This window comes from Leptidea sinapis, chromosome 16 (genome assembly GCF_905404315.1).
Source record: "Leptidea sinapis chromosome 16, ilLepSina1.1, whole genome shotgun sequence".
Taxonomy (NCBI): Eukaryota; Metazoa; Arthropoda; class Insecta; order Lepidoptera; family Pieridae; genus Leptidea; species Leptidea sinapis.
This window is the reverse complement of record NC_066280.1, coordinates 14172838-14197886: the sequence shown is the minus strand read 5'-3', so window position 1 is coordinate 14197886 and position 25049 is coordinate 14172838. Positions and strand designations below refer to the sequence as shown.

The window sequence follows — 25049 nt, the reverse complement described above, 5'->3', positions numbered from 1 at the left end:
CTTCTATAATAAAGTCCCAGCCAGCTATAATAAAGTTCAGGCATTATCTATAAATAAATTTGGCTCTGTCGTAAATCCTATTTCTCCACTGCTGAATATCTAAATGATCGGACAGCCTGGGAATAGATTGTGATTATTTTATAGCGATAGAAATGCCTGTACAATATTGTATATTTTTATTGAAAAGAGCGCAAAAAAAGAATGTTGGGAGAGTCAAATGAGACTAAATATCTTGTCTCAAGGTGACAGGCGCAGTTGTAGTGCCGCTCAGAATTTTTGGGGGTTTCAAGAATCCTAAGCAGCACTGCATTGTAATGGGCAGGGCGTATCAATTACCATCAGCTGAACGTCCTGCTCGACTTGTCCCTTATTTTCATAAAAAAAAAGAGTTTCTTGCGCCGCTTCTTCTCTCACAGAGCGCCATTTGTTTCCGAAGCGGTAGTAATGTCTAGTAGTTATTAGAAATGACATCAAAAAGAATTCTAAAGGAATCAATTTTGAGAAAATAAATGCCTTTTATGCCTTAATGCCTTGGCACCTCGAACTTCAGCAGAATTAAACCGAACGTAATTTTTTAAAAAAACGGGGTTCATAAATATATCAACATCAGGAATATTATCAGCTTTGCCTTAATAAATCCTTTATCACACAAAGCTAATCGGAACCAACTAACAACTCGTATTTTAGCAATAAATTTTCAATATTATTGTCTAGTCACGTGTAATAACCGTAAACGATGTCCTGTTATTAAATAGCTATAACATTATGACGTCACAACTATGGTGACCAATCATGGCGTGTTTATAGTCACGTGATTTTTATTTAAATTTTATCAATTTTTAATTGTTTATAATAAATTGAAAAAAAAAAAATTTTTTTGAAGATTTTTGCCTTAAATATCAATATTATTAATAATAAAGTTTTAAAATACATAAAAAAGGATCAGTAATTTTTTTTTTCAAAAACCCAATTGTAGTACGATATATTTGGTAGGTCTGAGAATTGGTCGTCATCAATTTTATATAATACAATACCTCATAATTTTTAAATATTGATTTTTATTATTATTACTATATATGGCAATACAACGTTTGCTGGGTCTGCTAGTATCCTTTAAAAACTACTCCTGTTGTTAGACTGAAGTTCGAATCATTTTATACTTTTTGGCGTAGGTAACATTTTTGTGAACAATAACATTGTGGAATCTCGTCACAAATTTTCAACTATATCTACCGCTGATTTTCCTTCCAACTGTATAATCATGTTTTCCAAACATGGTTTGTCAATTTTAGATTCATTTTGAATTTCAGAATTAACCGTTAACTAGTATACACATGTTACCATTGCCATGTTAATACTGCGGATATTTTGCATATATTTAACTAATTTCCAATACATATTTTATTTTTTATTAATTTTTTATTTCGTATGTATTCTTTACACATTGGAATAAGTACTTATTTTTTATACGATATTGAAAATAAAAGATAATGGTCTTCGTAACGCAGTAAAACCAATTTAATTAATCTTTGTTAAAATGAAGCAAATATATTATACAACCAAAAAAAAATTGTGGGCGTAGTCTTTACGCGCGATTGAAGTAAAACTTAATCATACTTATTTTTGCTCATAGACAAAATATGTTATTTTCGTTTGCCCTTGTTTGTCCCATTATATACTTACTCTATTTAAAGCCGTGTTATTAATAGATAATTTAATAAAAATAATAAGAAATTGAAAATTAAATTATTATTATAACACATATTAATATAACGTTGTTATTGATTATTAAAGAATATTATATATTATTTATATAGAATATGGCTGTATGGGCTCGAACCTTTTGCCTGTCCAATGGACGAAGAAAAATCAACGAATGTCGCAAACGTCAGACTGACAACTTTTATTTATTACTTATTACAAAAGTAGTCTTAAATAAACAAATACACTTGGAGATTTTCAGAAAATATTACTGAGCAATTTGAAAATATTTTTTTAAACCAATTATAATGGTTAAAAATAGTTTCAATTGACTTTTTCTGCCGGAAGTACTAACGTTACTTCCGTCAGAAAAATATTCTGTTTGATGTCATTTCTAATATACTAGATACTACTACTGCTTCGGAAACAAATGGCGCTCTGAGAGAGAAGAAGCGGCGCAATAAACTCTCCCAGCATTCTTCTTTTACGCTGTTTTCAATAAAAATATACAATATTGAGCAGTCATTTCTATCGCTATAAAATAATCATAATCTACTCCCAGGCTGTCCGATCACTGAGATATTCATCTGTGGAGTAATAGGAATTATGACAGAGCCATTTTTTATAAAACATCTAAATTTATTTATAGATAATGCCTGAACAGTGGCTGGGACTTTATTAGAAAAGTGTATACATTTACCCTTAAAGCTATTATGTATCTTATGAAGCCTACTAGAATTAGTTACAAGCAATCCCTTATTTCTAGTGTTATAATAATGAAAATCACTATTAAGAGCAAAAAGGTGACGATTTTTGTGAACGTATATTAAATTTTCATAAATGTACTGACAATGAACAGTCAAAATATTTATTTTTTTAAATTTTTCTTTGAGAGACTGTCTATAACCAAGCTGATATATAGCACGAACGTTAGCGTTACATAAAAGTTCTTCTTAAAATTAAACCTACCATTTCACAGAATGTCAAGCTACCGCAGTTATTTATCAGCTGCGTAAAGGGAATGTAGGCTCGAGGCATTTGTCTCTGGTTAGCAGTTACCGCGCCTGCTAGAGCCATATATATATCAGGAATATGTCTTGTTTGTAATTTAATGCTAAACTCAAATAGCATTTTAAATTTAATGTAATTTATCCTTAGACACCGCACTACCTAAGAACAACATCTATTAGATGCTTGTGTGCGTGGCATCTTGACACTCAGTGGTAACTTTCAATTTTTGTAACATACGCTTCGTGTTATTTCAGATTGAAATTAATAAAATAGAAAATACTTACTGATGATATGTGATGACAGTGTCTTTCTTATATCTTGTTGTATTATTTTCACAAAATTTTACTACGCAACCCGGCATTTTAGTTTGAATTATTAGTTTTACAAAAATTAATAAAATACTAAATAATTACTGATGATATGTGATGACAGTGTCTTTCTTATATCTTGTTGTATTATTTTCACAAAATTTTACTACGCAACCCGGCATTTTAGTTTGAATTATTAGTTTTACAAAAATTAATAAAATACTAAATAATTACTGATGATATGTGATGACAGTGTCTTTCTTATATCTTGTTGTATTATTTTCACAAAGTTTTACTACGCAACCCGGCATTTTAGTTTGAATTATTAGTTTTACAAAAATTAATAAAATACTAAATAATTACTGATGATATGTGATGACAGTGTCTTTCTTATATCTTGTTGTATTATTTTCACAAAGTTTTACTACGCAACCCGGCATTTTAGTTTGAATTATTAGTTTTACAAAAATTAATAAAATACTAAATAATTACTGATGATATGTGATGACAGTGTCTTTCTTATATCTTGTTGTATTATTTTCACAAAATTTTACTACGCAACCCGGCATTTTAGTTTGAATTATTAGTTTTACAAAAATTAATAAAATACTAAATAATTACTGATGATATGTGATGACAGTGTCTTTCTTATATCTTGTTGTATTATTTTCACAAAATTTTACTACGCAACCCGGCATTTTAGTTTGAATTATTAGTTTTACAAAAATTAATAAAATACTAAATAATTACTGATGATATGTGATGACAGTGTCTTTCTTATATCTTGTTGTATTATTTTCACAAAGTTTTACTACGCAACCCGGCATTTTAGTTTGAATTATTAGTTTTACAAAAATTAATAAAATACTAAATAATTACTGATGATATGTGATGACAGTGTCTTTCTTATATCTTGTTGTATTATTTTCACAAAATTTTACTACGCAACCCGGCATTTTAGTTTGAATTATTAGTTTTACAAAAATTAATAAAATACTAAATAATTACTGATGATATGTGATGACAGTGTCTTTCTTATATCTTGTTGTATTATTTTCACAAAATTTTACTACGCAACCCGGCATTTTAGTTTGAATTATTAGTTTTACAAAAATTAATAAAATACTAAATAATTACTGATGATATGTGATGACAGTGTCTTTCTTATATCTTGTTGTATTATTTTCACAAAGTTTTACTACGCAACCCGGCATTTTAGTTTGAATTATTAGTTTTACAAAAATTAATAAAATACTAAATAATTACTGATGATATGTGATGACAGTGTCTTTCTTATATCTTGTTGTATTATTTTCACAAAGTTTTACTACGCAACCCGGCATTTTAGTTTGAATTATTAGTTTTACAAAAATTAATAAAATACTAAATAATTACTGATGATATGTGATGACAGTGTCTTTCTTATATCTTGTTGTATTATTTTCACAAAGTTTTACTACGCAACCCGGCATTTTAGTTTGAATTATTAGAAAAGTTTAACAGGACATGTGGCACGTCAACGTCACATATTGTTCGAGACTAGCTAGAGTACGCCCACTTGGGAGTAGTATTCGTAGCAGCACTTTGAGACTACGACTTCGGTATCTAGTTGGAGCGCAGCGGAGACCAATCCTTTTTCTAATAATTTATCTAATATTATATTGATTAGTGTTCAGGTGAAGCATTTTTTTTTATTTAATAAAATAGAGTATAGTAGACTATTTAGTTTAAATAATCAATTATGTATTTCGTTTCTATAAACGTAGGAAACTGTACGTCTACTGTTAAAATGTGTTTCTGTGTTAATATAGTTATATATAATATAATATAATATTCGGACGACCGAGCCTTGCTCGGATTTTTAAGAATGTACAAAACTTGAAATAAAAAAAAAATAATAGGACATCTGGATTCGAACCCGGGTATTCTGATTTCGGGATCATCCAATGTCCCATCCGAGCTGTTATAGTCTTATATAGAGTGGCGAAATTTACCTTTGTATTCTAATATTAATGTAGCAGTTTCTCATTAAAACACGGATAAAACTACATTTTTTTTAGAAACCTAGCTGGATCGATTTCTCGCCCCCGAAACTACCTATATACTAAATTTCATTGAAATCGTTGGAGCCGTTTCCGAGATTCAGATTATATATATACAAGAATTGCTCGTTTAAAGATATAAGATGTGACTATTTGAGTCTGAGTAAATAAATGAAAAAAATTGATATTAAATATGTTTCTATGTACATTCATAAATATTAAGGGCAGCTATTATTTTCAACAAAATAATTGTAAAGTTAGATAAAAAAAAAACTTTTAATTCGATGTGTCTTTATTCGTTGAAAAACAAAGGTACCGCCCTCTCTACCCGTCAGCGCCATGGATAGCAAATTTGGTTAATTTTATTCATCCTGCGGGAGTTACCTTAATGTATCCTGGTTCAGGTGGCGGACGAATTTGCATCTCTTTTAATAGATTGTACCGGTCGAATGAAAGTAAATATTTTAGGTTGTTTTTACCAGTGGAAGACTCCTTTGCAAAGGATGCCGGCTAGATTATGGGTACCACAACGGCGCCAATTCTACCGTTAAGCAGTAATGTGTACGCATTATTGTGTTTCGGTCTGAAGGGCGCCGTAGCTAGTGAAATTACTGGACAAATAAGACTTAACATCTTATTCATCTTATCAGGGTGACGAGCGCAATTGGGGTGTCCGCTCAGAATTTTTGGGTTTTTCAAGAATCCTGAGCGGCATAGTATTGTTATTGGCAAGGCGTGTCAATTACCATCAGCTGCTCGTCTAGTCCCTTTTTGTCATAAAAAAGGCATTATTTGTATTTTATTTTTTATTAGTCGCCACGGGACGAGATAAGGTTTAATTGAAGGTAAGCCCCGCTTATAATGCATCATTGATTGTTTTTATTATTATTCACACCTGTTCGTTCTCTGATGTAGTTGCGCTGCGGTGATCACTTACGGTTAGGTGACACATATAGCCGTTTTCGCATTATGTAACGTTGAATTGGGACCTGAAACCCATTACAGTAGGCCTATACAGGTGATTTAACTGTGAGGCTTCACACGTAAACTCCCCGAGCAACGGGGTCATAAATAGTGTCATGTTGGGAGACCATAGACTACATGAAGATGTATATATTATTAAGATCCGATACACCAATGACACTTCAAACTGAGTTTAATTCAGTTTTAGGTAAACGATTTGAAATATACGTCTTGATCTCGATTTAACACAAAGCGATTTCACCAATACCTTTTGAAAGTGTTGACGTAAACTCAGTTTACATGTCATACACAATAGAATGTATCAAATAGCTGTCAAAACTGTCATCGGTCAGTATCAATAAAATCAAATTGTTGTAATGTTTCTATTACGATAATGACAGTGACAGCTCTTGAATGCGATCAAATATGTTCAACGGCATAAACTCGGCGGTCAGCATTTAAGCGCGCTTAGGTTTTAGCTGCGTTTGGTTTGTATTGGGGAAATCCTAATTGAATCTGTGGGTTGGACTTAGTATCTCGTGGCAATTATTAGATAAAAATTGTATGGCTTTAGTCCACGATTATAATGATACCACTCTTATTACAAGGTAATGCATCATTCCAGAGAAAAAAGCATTATAAGTATTATAATCTAACCTCAAATTATGACATTTTTAAGGATCGGGACATTTTTATGGGGAGGAAAGAAAGGGAAACGCCTAGAATTCGATTCTGGCACTGCTGGGCCGCTGCCACGGCCCGCTACGCTCGAGTCGTGCGTTGTTTATTGTATGTAGCATTATAATCGTGGACCAAAGCTCTATCAATTACAATATTTTTTACCTCATAATTCGTGCTACGGGATAATAAGTTTTAACTGAATCTTTTAACTCGTTTACACGCGTAAGCTTAGTAGACCAGTGCTCAAGCCTTTGAAAATTATAAAAAGTGACAAAAATAATAGTAGGATGAAACCCATTAGAAACGGAAGAGAATATACCAAAAATGAAAGGAAATAGTAGATTGTTAACCGAGGGTCGAAAGAATCATTTCCCGAGGTATTTAGACTAGGCTATAGTCCGAGTAGGAAATGATTCTTTTACCCGTGTTAAACACTGTACTTTTCATTTTGAATATGAGGAATATAAAACTCGTTGTTCATCTAAACTATTTATTAATAATATATAATAATATTAATAACACCTATTTAAATTTTATTGTCAAATTAGGACAATTCGTGAAATTAAAAGTTACATTTTGGTTTGGAATGTTTATGCTCTTTGATATAATATTATGACAAATTTGGCCGTTCTGGATATCTGTAAAAGTGGGAGACTCTGGTGTTTCATCAGACGATGGATTCCATGGCGGGTACTCCCTGAAAGTTGTCGGCGGATTAGGGCGTATTTTTATAGTTTCAGTTAATTTGGTTGAAATATTAGTTTTATTTTGGACTGAATCTTCAATGTAGCCTTCGGCGACTGTGCTGGATTTCCAGCCTCCATGTCTTTTTAACGTTGTCATGTTTGCCCCAGCATCGGCTAAAAGTGTTGCTGACGTTCGTCTATAACAATGTCCGGATACTGCTCACAGTTTGGTAAATTAAAATATGTTGCTATCTACTTCGGCATACCTGAGATTTTATTTTTACCGATCACTTGTTTATAGCATTTTCCCTTCTGATAGTTATGAAAAAACGGTCCGTTTTTACATCACTAGGTCTCATTTTTTGATATTTCTTTACTATTTGTGCAAACTCTTCTTTTACTACAAACGAGCGCTCAATATTTGTTTTTGTTTTAGTCAGTTTTACTAGTAATAATTGGCCTTGACTTTCAATGTCCTTAATTGTCAAATTTGTGAGTTCACTGCTTCTGCAAGAGCCGTTTAACGAGTATATATAGTTTTTTAAGGAAGTTGCGAGATATTCCCAATACAACTGTCCTAAGACAACTTACTGGGAAGTCTCAACCACTAAAAAATGTATATGTAATCTTTGAAATAAAAGAAATTTAAATTTAATTTAATAAAAATTTAATTAATAAAGTATCAATACCACATGTGAAACACGTAATTTTTTAGTATTTTTCTAATAAATACGTTCATTTTTATGTTAAATAAATACATAAATACTTAGGGAAACTTACCTTCACTGCCAAATATATCTCGTCAGGAGCATCATTTAAAAAAAAACCCACTTCATGACCCCTCATGAAAACCTTAGATTTCCTACTCTTGAAACCCTGAGACTGTCTTTTCAAAAATGATGTTAAATTATGGAATTTTTTCAAATTTACATTGTGTATTGAATCGATATTCAATACTCCATAGATTCATTCAATGCTCCATAGATCCATTCAATGCTCCATAGCGTAGAAGGCTGTAGTTTGCTACACAGGCCATTAAAATATGTAACAAATACACTTTCGGAAAACGATTTTATATTCTTCTCTACTCGCCACTTCATAAAATCATTGTATGTCATCAATTTATATATATTTCTTTAGAGATTCCTGCCAAAAGATTTTCAATAACACAATTTGCCTCGTCTCTAATTGAATCTGGTGTTAACATTTCACAATCGCTAGAACTCATTTTTAATATTCAAATCTTAGCATAAAAGATTATTACCTATATTTTGAATTCTGTCACAGATACATTACAGATCAGTATCCCGCAAATTTATGTCGACTTTTTAAATTTTAAATATGGAACTCACCATGAAATTGTTGCGGCTTATTCCGTTCAAAGAAGTTTGCGCTAAGTTCACACTGGCTGTTTAGAAAGACACATGGCGTTTCTTTAATTTAGTTTTTTTACATAAAACTCTTCATAGCTGAAAGCAGTTCTATTTTTAAAGTTCTTTCCGGCCCTTAGGTGGGAAGTAATTTATTTGAGTTTTTACCTCTCTATGGAGGGAAGCAGCATTTTCCACCCAATAATCAGTTCAAAACAACATTACTTTCCGAGTATGAGAAATGAAAAATAAAAAACGACCGGAACATTTTAAAAAATATATATTTATTATAAAAAATGACCAAATTATGTGTCATTCATTGAATAATAATATATACCTAGTCTTGTCATAAATAATGATACATAGAAAAAAAAGAAATTTTCTATTGCAAATAACATTTATTACTTTTACAATGTGTAAGTTTAATACATAAAACAATTTAAAATATAAAAAGCTTATTTGAAGTGGTTTCCATTGCCAGGGCCAGATCTCGTCACAAACAGAGGAGGTCTCATTGTACCTATTAATGGCCGGGAACACAAATTATTAGTAAAAGTAAAATTAATACCAAGCGTATGGAGAGTTTTAAAAATTGCATTGGGCTCGATACCTACATTGTGTAATGCAATCACAGCGATTCGGCTTTCTTTATCACCCCACTCCATTTTAATATTGCAAAATATTGTACAATGTATTGGCGCCATATTGAAAAAACTCAATGAACAATCATATAAAAATGACACATTCCAAATTCAAATGTAATATTTTGAGTATTTTTAATTGTAACAGTATTTATGGCTGGCCATATTATTCTGGAATAAGTAGGTATATTTAACTTTTTGCAAGAACAATTGTGTGGGAAAGAACAAGCATTTATAAAATATTCTCAATTTTTATACACTTGTATTGCATCTTATTCATATAACGGAATCTTAGGACGTGATTTTCATCCACTTCAAGACGTCCAATTTACTTGAAAATTTCCACACGTACCAAGAACAACACATATTTTTATTAGTTTCGCTGCAAACCACGATCTCTTTATAAATATCGACTGTGATACGATATTTATATCTTCTATAATTTTTTTTACTGTTTCAGTTGCTTCATTTATACAATGAAGTGAAGTAATATCATATTTATTTTTTAAATATTTAGAGGACAAAATCTCTCGAAATCAGAAAATATTTTGCACAGGATGCCGGCTAGATTATGGGTACCAGAACAGCGATGGTAATTGATACGCCCTGCCCATTACAATGCAGTGACGTTGAATATGATTGAAAAAGCCAAAAATTCTGAGCGGCACTACAACTGCGCTCGATACCTTGAGACATAAGATGTCAAGTCTCATTTGCCCAGTAATTTCACTAGTTACAGCGCCCTTCAAACCGAAACACAAGTAATGCTTACACATTACTGCTTCACGGCAGAATTAGGCGCCTTTGTGGTACCCATAATCTAGCCGGCATCCGGTGCAAAGGAGCCTCCCGCTGCTGAAATTTGTCCGAATATATTTCCACCCATTTTTACCAAAAGTTGTAAGTATTGATTTCTACCTGAGACTACGTCACGTCGGGCCGCGTCAGATTGACATACAGGTCCCTTAATCCTATTCTGAATTATTGTACTGAAACGAGCATTACGTTATCGCCGAGCCAATTTTCTTGTGGATTCTCAAAAAAGACGAAATAACTTTCCAAAATTTATGGTACTACTCTAATCCGCTGTTTTATAAAAGCATAAAGGCATTTTTATTTTCTCAAAATTGAAGAATTATTTTTGATGTCATTTTTAATATACTAGATACTACTACCGCTTTGGAAACAAATTGCGCTCTGAGAGAGAAGAAGCGGCGCAAGAAACTCTCCCAACATTCTTTTTTTTTGCGCTCTTTTCAATATTAATATACAATATTGTAGTCATTTCTATCGCTATAAAACAAACATAATCTAGTCCCAGGCTGTCCGATCAAGTGATATCAATCTAATGTATAATCTATCAATATAATCTATGTGATAGCAATCTAAGTAGATATTCAGCTGTGGAGTAATAAGATTTACGACAGAGCCATTTTTTAATTAATCATTTAAATTTATTTATAGATAATGCCTGAACAGTGGCTGGGACTTTATTATAAAAGTGTATACATTTACCCTTAAAGCTATTATGTATCTTATGAAGCCTACTAGAATGAATGAAAATCACTATTAAAACCAAAATCAAAAGCAATATCTAAAAATATAAAGATTTTATTAAAAATTTTAATGCATTATGTTTGCTGCTATTTCTAATAATATAGAAATCAGATAATAATAATAATATTGACACACTTTTACACAAATAATCTTGCTTTAAAATATTCCTAGCTTGTGCTATGGTTACAAGACAACGATATATTTAATATGATATACTTACTTAAACATACATAAATACATATAAATATCCATATTCATCTTAATTATAAATATTATTGGCATTCGGGGATTCGAACCCGGGACATCTAGCTTAGTAGGCAGGGTGACTAGCCACTGGGCTATATGGCCACTCGAAACAGATTTGATAATATTCATAAAGCTAATAAATTCAAATTCAAATACTTTTATTCAAAATAGGATTCAAAATCACTAATTATTGAACGTCAAAAACTACCACCCATTCAAAAAAGACTGCCCCAGACCTGAGAAGAATGGGCGCAAGAAACTCAGCGGGCTTTTTTTTATATAAAAATATGAATTACTATGTGATATCGTATAATAAATATTTATAATTAAAAAGCCTGAGGATGTTCGCTTTATTTCGATAGTCTGTGGTGTCATTAAGAAAATCGTTTATGCTATAGTAACCTTTCCCACATAAACGTTCTTTAACAATTATTTTAAATTTCGTAACACATTTGTTTTGTACATTTTCTGGGATCATATTGTAGAAGCATATACATCGCCCAACAAAAGAAATCAATCACAAATCTTAGGTTTTCGTGGTTTAATTTAATAAAACTGGGGAGGTTGTTACCATCCGGAATATACATCAAAATGGAACATGGAATCAACAAGTAGTAAAACATACAAAGTTCAAAACAAACAGCGTTACCTTTTGTGGCACCGACGCTCTAATACTACATACTTAGATAATTTATTTGTGATAGTTAGTCTAGATAGAGCCGTTGCTACTAGGCAAGGCAAGAGAACAGGCCAGATTTAGTACTGTAGGTTTATGTGCAACGTAAGAATAGCTTAAAAATTGAAATCGCTGACAGTTGTTATTTAATCATATATCTTTAAACGAGCAATTCTTGTATATATATAATCTGAATCTCGGAAACGGCTCCAATAATTTTCATAAAATTTTATATATTTGGGGATTTCGGGGGCGATAAATCGATCTAGCTAGGTTTCAATTTAAAAAGATGTAGTTTTATCCGCTTATTTTTAAATTGAAACCTAGCTAGATATTTATGTTAGGTATTTATTGTTTATGAGAAACAACTACAATAACATTAGAATACAAAGGTTAATTTCGCCACTTTATACAAGACTATAATAGCTCCGATGAGACATTTCCGGAAAGTAGAAGACCCCGGTTCGAATCCAGATGTCCTATAGGTTTTTTGTTTTGTTTTGTACATTCTTAAAAATACGAAAAAGGCTCGTCCAGGTACTTTAATAAAACTGTGAAGCTTGTTACCATCCGGGATATACATCAAAATAGTACATGTAATTAACACGCACAAAAATATGCAAAGTTCCCAATTCCCAGCAAGGAAGAAACCTTCATCGCACTCAATTTAACATAAAAGAGATGTTCGTGTTGCGGTCTTAGAAGTCAAGACTCTTTACAGACTCTGTTTAAAGAAATAAATATACAGTTTACTTAAATAAAATTCTGAAAATATTTATTTAGTTATTGGGTACACTAACAAATTACACTCTTTACATAACATGCACACTTATATATAGTAATAATATAAATAGGAGTTAATTCTTTCACAAGTTACACTGAATTCATAATTTTAAACAACGTTACATGGGGCACACTAAAAGTTTTGCATTTCTAGCTAATCGGAACTATTTAAATTTCAAATGTTATATCTTTTGAAACATTGCAACCTTCTTAGTAGTAAAAAAACAATTGGCGGGAAATCATTTGTCAATTGTTTTTTATCACACATCAATGTTCTTCGTACGCAACAAAAATGGAATTAAGTCGAAAAGATTTTAGAGCGATTTTCATCGTCATTGGCGTCATTATAAACGATTTTTATGAGCGGTTCCATAATTGTGGAGGAATATTTCTGAAACGAGTGTTATGAAGAATAGTCTGTTTTATACAGAATTCTGCCATACATCTACCACCATAGTAACGTAAAAGTATGAGAAGATAACACAACAAAATTATAGAAATTAAAAAATTGTACTTGTTGCCAAACTATTGATAGATTTTTCGTGTTTAAAAGTGCTGAAGTCGGGAAACGACAAATTATGATTGCGAATTGATAAACCACTGAACTGTTAACCTTTATCGATATTATTATATGTTGTATAAAAATCTTAAATCACTAAAAAATAACGTTGCATACAAATGTTGTCCACAAAAATTTCGCCAAGTAAAATAACCACAAAGTTTTAATATTGGTTAAACTCTGGAGCAACATTCAACTTATTGTATTAAAACAACGCGCCACATTACCAAAAAACTATTTCGTCCAGTGACTAAATCTTTTCTTAACTCCAGCGATACTGTCGAACCATACTGGGGCTGGTGAACATAGAATACCCTAATTGCAGACATGAACGCTCCCACGTTATTTTCATGTCCCGAAAACAACCACAGCTTTGGCAGCTCTTCACCATTTATAATACCAGTTGCAGCATTCAGTATCCGATCCATCAGCACTCCTGAAAGTTATTATTAATAAGTATCCAAAGTTTTTGTAGTGTTCTTTTTGAAGTTGTCCTTGTTCTTGTCGAGTAAGTAAGTATTGTATTGGGCGATTTACATGCTTTTATCTACACCCATGCTTTAAATTCTCTATTAAAGATTCTGAAACAGTTAGCTTATTGCCAACATTAAAACACCCAATGTTCTAATAACCATTACATCATCCAAAAGAGTGTTGTAATGTTGTACTGAATTTCATAACAACACTCCTATGTTTTTTTTATCCCTTCATGCGCAAAGAATTTCACCATACAGCCACATTCTTATAGGTCGATGCGTAGTATCTGTATGAATTTCAAAAAAAAACATTTTCATTTACGCGGGCTCCACACTCCCACAACGTCGCGTGCCGTAAAAAAAAAGTAGGTTATTCGAATCCCCGCTATTTCGATCGATTTTAGAGCGATTATGATTTTCAAAGTTCTCTCTCTCCGCAAGATAGTGCCGCTCGTCTTTAAAATGCTTTTGGGAGAGGAGCACCTTGCTTGAGCACAGTGAGGCGATGGTTTGCTGAATTTGAGAGAGGTCGGGTTTCTTTACATGACGAATTTCGTGAAGGGCGGCCTTCAACCGGCGTCAACGAAAATATTGAGGTTACTGTTAAGCGGCTAATTGAAGAAAACCCGCGGATTACCTGTTGAAGCTATTGCTTAAATGTAAACGCAACCTAAAAGTTTATTTTGTCTGTGCTCAGTGTGACATATGTAATGTCAAATAGACGTCAGCCCTTTAACTTCCTGTTCTCTGCTAATGGTCATTGGTAATGTACGTACTTGTCTTGTTTGTTATCGCTCATAGTATTAAAATCAAGTGTAATCTCATCGCAGTGTTTTTATTCTTATCATTTTTCCTAACATGGTAGCAGAGCGTGGTTGGGAGAATAGGAAAAAATATTTATTTCGGCGAGATTACGCGTACCAATTTTTCATCACGCACGCGTTACTTCGTTGCTTCGGTGAACAACATGGCGTCCCCGCTTGCACAAGGTATGGAGAAACTAAAAGGGGCAGAAAACTACTCCACTTGGAAGTTTACTATGCGCATGCTATTAATTCACGAGGAATTGTGGGACTTCGTTGAAACCAATAACGAAAGCGACAAAAATAAAGGTGAGAAAGCGCTGGCGAGGATCGCGCTCTCTGTGGCACCGACGGTAATACCGTACATCCGTTCTGCCAAAACCGCGTTTGAGGCGTGGAACATACTGAAAAAGGCTTATGAAGGACGTGGTCTGAGCAGAAGATTGGGCCTGCTGCGGAGTCTTTTCAGCACCAAGTTGAGTGAAAATCCCTCGATGGAGTCATACCTACACAAAATTAAGGAGATTTCTCACCAACTGGAGGAAATAGAATCACCTCTGGATGATGAATTTGTTGCAGTGATAATGTTGAGTGGACTCACAGAAGACTACGACCCGCTCATCATGGCAATTGAGAATTCTAGTTCCAAGTTGACGACCGATACCATCTCCTCTAAACTATTACAAGAGGTACAAAGGCGTGAAGACAAGAACGAAGGTGGTACAGCCTTAGTCACCACACACACACAGAAACAATTCAAATGTTTTAAGTGCAACGGCAAAGGACACCTTTCTCGGAACTGTCCGGAGAGAAAGATTGCAACTGCAAGCAACTACAGTAGCAGCCTGGGAACGAGGCATCCACCGAGGAGCTCGCAGAAGAAGGTTCCTGTTAAAAACAAGGCGCTTGTGACGGCTCTCTCTGTGAATGTGAATAGTAACAAGTGGTACATTGATTCCGGAGCCACTAATCATATGTGTAACAGTGCAAAAGTGATGGTAGGATGTGATCCGAAAAAAACAGTGGATGTGTGCATTGCAAACGGTGCAAAGCTATCCACTGCGGGGTTAGGTCAAGTAAAAGTGCAGCTGAAAGACTGTGTAAGGACAATAAGTGATACTTATTATGTTCCTAATTTAAGTACTAATTTGTTGTCAGTCAGTGCCATGACCAAAAAAGGTTATATTGTTACTTTTGATAGTACATCATGTACTATCTATGATAATAACGAGATTTTAGCTACAGGTACCCATGTCAATGGTGTCTATCAGCTAGATACTGTGTCTGATAGCGTTTGTACTGCAGAGGAACAGGAGTGCAGTATGATGGCATCAGCTGCGGCAGACTTGAAATCCCAGGAAGTGTGGCACAAGCGGCTCGGTCACCTTAATCTAAGAAGTATGCAACTTTTGCAAAAAGGTATGGCAATTGGCGTTCATTTTAATACTTCTGATTTTCAGCAATGTGTGTCTTGTGTTGAAGGAAAGCAAAGTAGACTCCCTTTTCCTAAGAAATCAAGTAGTAGAGCGACAGAAGTGCTGGGTTTAATACATACAGACTTATGTGGTCCCATACAGGTTCCCTCTATAAGTGGTGCTAGGTACATACTTAGTTTCATCGATGACTACACAAGAAAGCAGTTTGTCTATTTTTTGAAATCAAAAAATGAAACTTTTGCTAATTTCAAAAAATTCAAAGCCCTTGTGGAGAATGAAACTGGGAAGAAGTTAAAAGTTCTTAGAAGTGATAGAGGCGGAGAATATATGAGTTCTAAATTTAAGGAATACCTAAAGACCTGCGGGATCAAACACCAGAAGACCATCCCCGACTGCCCACAACAAAATGGCGTCGCGGAACGGGCCAATAGGACGGTGATGGAGAAGGTTAGATGCATGCTGCGTGACGCTGGACTGGAAAAGAAATTCTGGGCAGAGGCAGTGAACACAGCAGTCTACTTAAAGAACCGCAGTCCTACCAAGGCCGTTCCTGGTGAAACCCCCGAGGAGAAGTGGACAAACAAGAAGGTAAATCTAAACCATTTAAGAATTTTTGGTTGTGTAGCTTATTCTATGGTAAAGAATAGGAGGAAACTTGATCCTAAAAGCAAACCATATATTTTTGTGGGATACAATGAAGAGTCGAAAGGCTACCGACTAATAGATACTGAGAACCACAGAAACTGTGTCAATTCTCGCAATGTTGTGTTCATAGAAAATAAATTTTGGAACAAAGACATGTCACATGATGATAGTTTCAAGCAACATCCTATTGTTGACATCAACAGTCTGATTTCTAATGAAATTCAGCAATCAGAATCATCCACTGTGAGTTCTGATCAATCTGATGACATGAGATTATCACAGAGAGAGGAACAGAGGATCAGCATGATCACACTGTATGATTCTGAGAGCGATAACACAAGTTCTGAAACGGAGAACTGTTTGGATTATACTTACGTTCCAGGAGATGACACGCTGGCTCAAGCAGAGCAGGAAGACACCTCCTACGAAGAAGCTGATGGGTCCTGCCTAATTGCTAATTTTGTGGCACTGGCTGATGGTTACCCTGATGATCCGCAGACTGCAACCGAAGCACTGAAGGGACCGGATTCAGACAGTTGGCGGAGGGCAATGACAGATGAGTATAATTCATTCATTAAGAACAAATGTTGGACTTTGACAAAACGTAAACCTGGCCATAAGCCCGTTCAATGTAAATGGATTTTTAAAAGGAAATATGGTGCTAATGGTGAGCTCATAAAATTTAAAGCTCGTTTGGTTGCCAAAGGTTATACCCAGAAATATGGTATAGATTACCAGGATACTTTTTCACCTGTAGTAAGGTACTCCACAATAAGAATGCTTCTTGCTCTAGCAGCAGAATACAACTTGGATTTGGAACATCTTGATGTGAAAACTGCTTTTCTCAATGGAGATCTTGAGGAAACAGTATACATGGAGCAACCAGAGTGTTTCAAGGTTAAAGGGAGCGAAGATATGGTATATAAGCTCGACAAGGCTGTGTACGGCCTTAAACAAGCTTCCAAGTCTTGGTACGATAAAATTACTAAGGTGCTCTGTGACAAATTAAAGTTCTGCCGCTTGACTTCTGAGCCATGCGTATTCTTTAAGTGTGAAAATGGATCAATGATGATCATAGCGTTGTATGTGGACGACTTGATTGTATTTTCATCACCAGATTTTCAAGGAAAGGATAAAATAAAGAAGGAACTACAGGAGGAATTCGAAATCACTGATCTAGGGCCAGCTCAGCATGTACTTGGCATGAAGCTGATGAGGGAAGATAACAAAATTTACCTAAATCAGTCGAACTACATTCAGAAGGTACTGAAAAAGTTTCGCATGGAGGACTGCAAACCAGCTGCAACACCCATGGAGACAGGTCTTAAACTTACCAAAGAACCCAAGCAGTACGAGACCTACGACTACAGAGGTTTGATTGGTTCTTTGATGTATGTGGCAGTTTGCACCAGACCTGACATCAGTCATGCAGTTAGCTACCTCAGTCAATTCAATGATTGTTTCGGCGAAACTCACTGGAAAGCTGCCAAAAGAATACTACGTTATTTGAAAGGTACAATTAATTTTAACCTTGTATTTTCCAAATCAGGTTTGAACATTTCAGCCTACGCAGATGCTGACTGGGCGTCAGACAACATCGACCGTAAATCGTTTACTGGCTTCATTTTTACCGTGGGCAAGTCCGTTGTTGCTTGGGAGAGCCGCAAGCAGCGCACTGTTGCTCTGTCAAGCACTGAAGCAGAGTACATGGCGTTGTCAGACACATGTAAGGAAGCTTTATTTATTAGAAAATTTTTATTTGAAGTTTTTGGTACCATGGCTAAAATCACGATTTATAATGACAATCAATCTGCTATTAAGTTATGTAAAAGTTTTGTATTTCATTCCAGAACAAAGCACATTGATATACGTCATCATTTTATTAAAGAAATTGTTAATAAAGGTGTTGTTGAAATAAAATACTTGTCAACTGCAAATATGTTAGCAGACATATTAACTAAAGCACTTTGTAAAGAAAAGCATAATTATTTCACAAGTCAGTTGCTAACAAGTTCATAGGTTAACTTATAATGTTTGTGTTTTAACTGAACTAAGTTAGAATGTAACTTTGTTAAGTTGTAGTTTATGTTTAGCTTGCGTTTAAGGGCCAGTGTTGAAGCTATTGCTTAAATGTAAACGCAACCTAAAAGTTTATTTTGTCTGTGCTCAGTGTGACATATGTAATGTCAAATAGACGTCAGCCCTTTAACTTCCTGTTCTCTGCTAATGGTCATTGGTAATGTACGTACTTGTCTTGTTTGTTATCGCTCATAGTATTAAAATCAAGTGTAATCTCATCGCAGTGTTTTTATTCCTATCATTTTTCCTAACATTACCTATCAGACAATTCGAAGACAATTTGGGGATTGGTATGAGGCAAATTCAGATAATTTTACACAAAGAATTGAAGGTTCGGAAACTTAATTGTCGATGGATCCCTCCTGAACTGACAGCGGATCAGAAGCGGGCTCGCATGGAATGGTGCTCACAGATGCTAATGAAGTACGACCACGGACATTCTAATGCTGTTTATGACATTGTCACATGAGACAAAACGTGGATTTATTGTTTTGAACCCGAAAAAAAACAGCAATCTTGTGAATCGGTGTTTGAAAATGAGAATAGGCCAACAAAAGTGAGGCAGGAGAGAAACGTTGGTAAAAAAAGATCGCATTTTTTTATCAGCTACGGGTCCCATCTGCACAATTCCACTTGAAGATCAAAAGACTGTTAATGCCGAGTGGTATTCTACCATTTGTTTGCCCAGGGAGTTAAAAAAAAGATCGCGAACGACGACCAACAAGCCGTGTTTTCCTACTTCATGACAACGCTTCTTCACACATGGCCAACAAAACAGTCATTTTTAGCTTCCGAAAAAGTACAACTCGTCACCCATCCTGCACATAGCCCCGACCTAGTAACCTGTAATTTCTTTATTTTCCCCAAAATCAAAGATTTGATGAGAGGTTTCATTTCTACCAATACCGAAGAGACAGTGATAGCGTTCAATCAGCACGTAGAAAAAACATGCCTTCAGATCTGTGGTCCTCGCACGAAAAAATGTTTAAAATGTAAAGGAGAGTATTTTGAAAAACATAATTATTATATTTTGGTTATAACATATATTTTTTTTTAAGTTAGGCAAAACTTTTAGTGTGATCTAAGTATAAGATAGTTTTCAATATTTTACAATTTAAAAACTAAAATCTACAAATACTTTCATATGAGAAACGAAAATAAATATGTAATAAATAATGTGAAAACAAAGTAAATTTGGTATTTTTTCTAATGCTCAAGCAAACAGCAAGCTGGCAAGGTTTGGCCAGTGAATTATTTGACCTAGAGCCTGAAAATAGCTGCGCTTTGGCTCAGATTAGTTTTGGATAGCGTTGTTTGTACTGTATTTGGAAAATGTATTAATAGTGTGTAATCTGTATAAGTTTAACACACAACTATTTTTTAAATTCATTGAATTTTTACATGTTAGTACCTATACCTATACTTATAGGTATAAGTACTAACATGTAAAATATATATACTTATGTAAAAATCGAATTGTGTATGCATGTGTGTTCCTTTATGGATTCCATATTAATTCGAAAACGATTGAATTTGTGTGAGTGTGATGTTTTATAAAGATTAACTTAAAAGGCGTGTTTTTGGTGTTTTTTACAAGATATTATTTCATAAAAGGTGAAACGTGAAAAATTTTGAATGTTATGTTGAAGTAATTTAAAGACTATTTTTGACAAACTTTGGCTCATCGATTCAATAATGTAACTCAGATTAATTTGTAGGTATTTTCCCTGTATATGATTTTAACAAATGAATTCCAAAACAGATATTTACGCAAATGAAGTTGCCGGCAAAGGTGAGTTTTTTTACTTATTGACAATAATTACCGTCTTCTAATAGTGATTTAATTGGAGACTATTAAATAATTCGAACCGGTATTGTAATAAGCGCCTAATAAGCAATTACAAAATGCATTATTATTTAAACTAAGAAGAATGTCTCCGTTAAAGAACTAATTAATGTCACCAGCGGTTTTGATTACAGTTTGAAACTCAAAGTAAACGCTTGTGTCGTAGATTGAATTAAGAGTCATGATAGCCGCATTGTTGTCTTTAATGAAAGCCTTTCTTTAAAGAAATACTTTTGAGGTTATACTTTCATGAATCAGCTTGGGGAAAGATAGAGAAAAGAAAAAATTGTTTTTTTTAGGTGCATATCATTTTGATAAACAAATTATCGTCTTTGTAATTTACTTTTTCAAGTTAAACTTCTTTAGAATCGTTGGTTGTGATTTGAAACTCGATGAAACGAAAAAGCGAGACGATAGAGATACAAACAGGTAAATGTATAGGATTCGGCTGGTGAGAGAATGAGATACCAAGCATTATTCAGTGTTTTGGTACCAGGCGATGTTTTTTTATTTATTTTTGCTTGTTAGCCGGTTTCGAAATTCTCAAGATTGAAATTCAAAATTTTTTATTATTTGTTTCAAGATTATGAATTTAACAAAACGTACATAATATGCATAAATCAGGTGCGTCAAATCAAAATTATATATTTGAAGTGAATACTTCTTTAGCGGCGTTGAGCACTTTTCTTTGGATGAGTATAAAATGTTAAACTCGCAAAAGGACACGTGACCTGACCGAAAATTCGTAAGACAGTCGTTGAAATTATGGATGACAGTTGATTTTTCTGAAAGATAACCTTTTGAATGTAACATAATAGTAAAAGTTAAGAAGTGTTCAATTTTTTTGTAATATAAATTGCCCTTTTCGTGTAAATATTCACATAAATGCTATTACTAGCATTTATGTGAATATTACTTCCATACTGATAAATGAAACAATTCGTGCAAAATTATTCCCTTTCAAATCGATATGCACAACGTTAATGTTCAAGTTTTCTGCCGGCACTCCCGGAGTGCAAACCGTAACTTTTTCTTTCAAAACACGCCTGCGACACACAAAAAGAGATAACCATAGTTATTTGTTAGCGCAATAGGCTGAGCCGTTGATTCTGACTACTGTGCCCGCGGTTCGATCCTCGCCACCATGTACGAATCCGTTTTCAATTTTCGAAATCATATGGTCGAGGCTTTGTAAGGTTGGCAACAAGCAGGTCGACCTTAATGAAACAATACATTACATTTGAATGTTCCTCATAATTAAAATATTATTATTAGGACTAAACTTATATTTGCTTTATATTAGCTTTATTTTATAAATATGAGTGTAAGTTTGTTTGTTACGGATTTACGCCCGAGCTACTGAACCGATTTTGATGAAATTTGGTACACCGACTTGGGAAAGGACATAGGGTACATTTTATCCCAGAAAAATCCATGTTTCCCGCGGGGTGAAAAAAACTGAAATTCAAGTCGATGACCTATATCTATACCGATTGTAGGCTTAGTTTGCCATTGCAAACTTCCTCGACATAAGATTAAAAAACGTTAGTGTGGTAAAGGTTACTATAACATAAATGACTTTTTAATGATACCACAGATTGGGAATGGAGTGACCGCCCTCAGGCTATTAAATAATAAGTTTAATTGTAATATTACAAAAAAAAGCCCGCTGAATTTGTGCCCATTCTTCTCAGGCCTGAGGCATTCATTTTGATTTTGGAATGGGTGGTAGTTTTTTAGAGTTTCAATAAGTGTTGTCACATCCTATTTTGAATAAAAATAATTGAATTTGAATTCATACTATTCTGGGAATGGGAGCGAAAACGGGAACCGGAACTAGAATAGGATATGAGATAATCTTCAATTCCAAACTTGCTTATTATTTTTAAAAACCCTTTATCATTACGGACGAGGTCGCTAGCTAGTATCTTCATACATAAAAGCAACATACACTCTAGATGTTGTTGTAAGTCGTAATAAATCTTCACATTTCCTTAACAGGGGCTTGATTTAATAATTGTACCCCATTTGTACCCTCGGGTAGTTGACAAATGATGTTTACCCGGTAACATTTCTGTTTGCCAAAGTACGGCAGGTGGGTCGGGCTCGTAATTACGGTACGAATGTTATACCTGTTAACATTAAACTAAGACACCTATAAAATCTTTATTAATTTGTGTTCGTGATTCAATCTTAATGTTTGAATCATGCTTAGCCTTTCTAAAAAAAGGCATAAAAATGCATTTTTTCCTACCTCGATGAAAATCTGTCTTTTAGATCCTTAACCAGGGATGGTACGAGGGACAAAAGTGGCCGATTCTCTCCCGCCAAGAGGACTTTTGACTGAAAGCGAGCTTTTCATCCAGGTGAGAAAAAAATCGTTTACGCACCACGTGAGATAAGTAGGACATTGCCATCCGCGATGGTCAATATTCCGCGGGTGAGAATGACCTACTTTTCTCCCTATACTATTATTTTCTCAAAATTTATTCCTATAAAATTCTTTCTGATGTCACTTCTACCTCTTCGGAAACAAATGGATTACTAACTACCATAGATTTTAATAAAAAAAATGAGCACTTAGCTGTATTTTTATATGATTACGTGAACATATCGATATTTTTATCGAAAAATCATATAAAATTTTCGAAAAATCATAGAATAGTATTACTTAAAACATAAATGTCCATACGTACTTTATGGTATTACTAAACAGTTGGAAGTGATTGATTGCCTTTTCAATCTTCAAAGAGCGCAGAATACAAAATATTTCCTCCAGCCACAACCATGTGTACTGACGCGATCAATGGGCTCGGACGCCTTTATTCCTTTACGGTTCACGCTTCACTCTGTCATATTGTGTTTTATTTGTATAAATAGAAATATTTTTAGAAGTTCTTAATATTTTCAAGCAAAAACTAATAAGAATAACGTTAGTTAAATCTAAGTTTTTTTTACTATAACACCTTTTTTCTATAACTAACAGATATACTAACTAACTATATGACACTAACAGTTTATGTTCGCAATCGAGAGACCTTGATAAGAACAGATAATCGAAATATTACCGAGCATCTTATTCAACTAAAAAGGTATTCCAAAAAACATAGGTATGGACACAATGAATTTTTTTAAATTGTTCATCTGTTCGGTATGACAGAAATATTAATCGAATGTTTGAGTACCGACGGATAAAATATAATATACTATAACTATACGGCCACCTATTTGGCGGTCACATGGACAAAATACAAACTACAGCTGCTTCAGCCATTTTGAAAACGTCATTTTGTCATTGGTTTTAACCGACTTCAAAAAAGGAGGAGGTTCTCAATGTTATATCACTTTGGCCAATGACGTTCTATACACAAAGAGAATTTAAACACTACGTTCATTTATAAAAATAGACTATGCACCTCATACAAAATCAAAGCCGAAATATGGCACATGCCACAAATGACATCATAATAAGCTTCGAATGCTATATCTATACATTTCTGCGTTTACTCTAGTTTTATAAAATTTTATTGGTCAATACGCAGCAATGTAAACACTATTTCAGTTTCAGCTGAGTATTTTGAATTTAGAACCGGATTTGGACAGTGACATCAGTGGAGTAGTAGTTAGGTATTTTTTTAATCCCAAACAAAACAAAGAGCGTTGCTATAAGTTTTACGTTCGTCTGTCGGTCCCTATTTTTCGATCAAGATCTGTTCAGTCGGAGGTTTTTTACGTTTTTAATCAAAAACCCCCTTTAATATTATAAAGGGGAAAGTTTGTATGTTTATTTATTGGCTTGTGTTTATATTTGTTAGTTCTTTACGTTCTATAGGGATTAGGATTTAATAAGTTAAGGTAACCTTTAATGAGAGAAACTTATACTCAAATATTATCTTTTTATTCACATAAAATAATTAGTTAAACTGGTTATTTTAATGTTTGGTTCCTTGAATTAAATAAAATTTGTCTTTTAGTCTTACATATCTTTTCCAGGGACATCAACATAAATATTTGTATGACAGGTTTTGTCAAATTTTAAATGTGGTTAAATCCAAAAAACTTAAATACTTTAGTGGTTAAATATAAATATACTTATTTGGTTTGTAAATTTCTTCACATCTCTCTCTTACTACCAACTGGCGCCAATTCTCTTTCATTATCTCGTGTACGGGAAAGTAAGGGAAGTAAATACGTATCGATTATCATTAAATAAAGATACTTCCGTGATAACGTGTAAATAGCACAAGCATGTTCACGTTCTTGTAAGCCGTTCACATTACATAAAATACAATACTGCTAAACAATGTACACTCCTTTGGCCTTCAAAAAAAATTAACAAAAAAGCAACCGACTTCAAAAACAGTATTCCAAAACAACAGATATAATATGCACTAAAAAGTATAAAAGTTGCTTATTTTTATACAATCTAATTAATAAATCTAATTCTAGGAACTATTACTGTTATTTTTTAATCGGTGTCCTCCCGCCCTGATCTCGCCTCTCGCCTCCTCACGTCGCGTGTGACTAGAGCACATCTCAC

At 33.8% G+C, this 25049-nt stretch overlaps 1 protein-coding gene across 2 annotated transcripts in view; it reads left to right on the top strand.

The window, feature by feature from the left end:
* Positions 1–25049, top strand: part of LOC126968643 (uncharacterized) — a 74264-nt gene that overhangs the window by 6834 nt on the left and 42381 nt on the right. Inside the window, exon 1 of one of the 2 annotated variants that reach the window (XM_050813663.1) lies at positions 22856–22875. The exons of the other annotated variant lie outside the window; for it this stretch is intronic. The gene's annotated coding sequence lies outside the window, so the exon portion shown is untranslated. Of the gene's footprint in view, positions 1–22855; positions 22876–25049 lie in introns of those variants that run through there. 2 annotated transcript variants of the gene reach the window in all.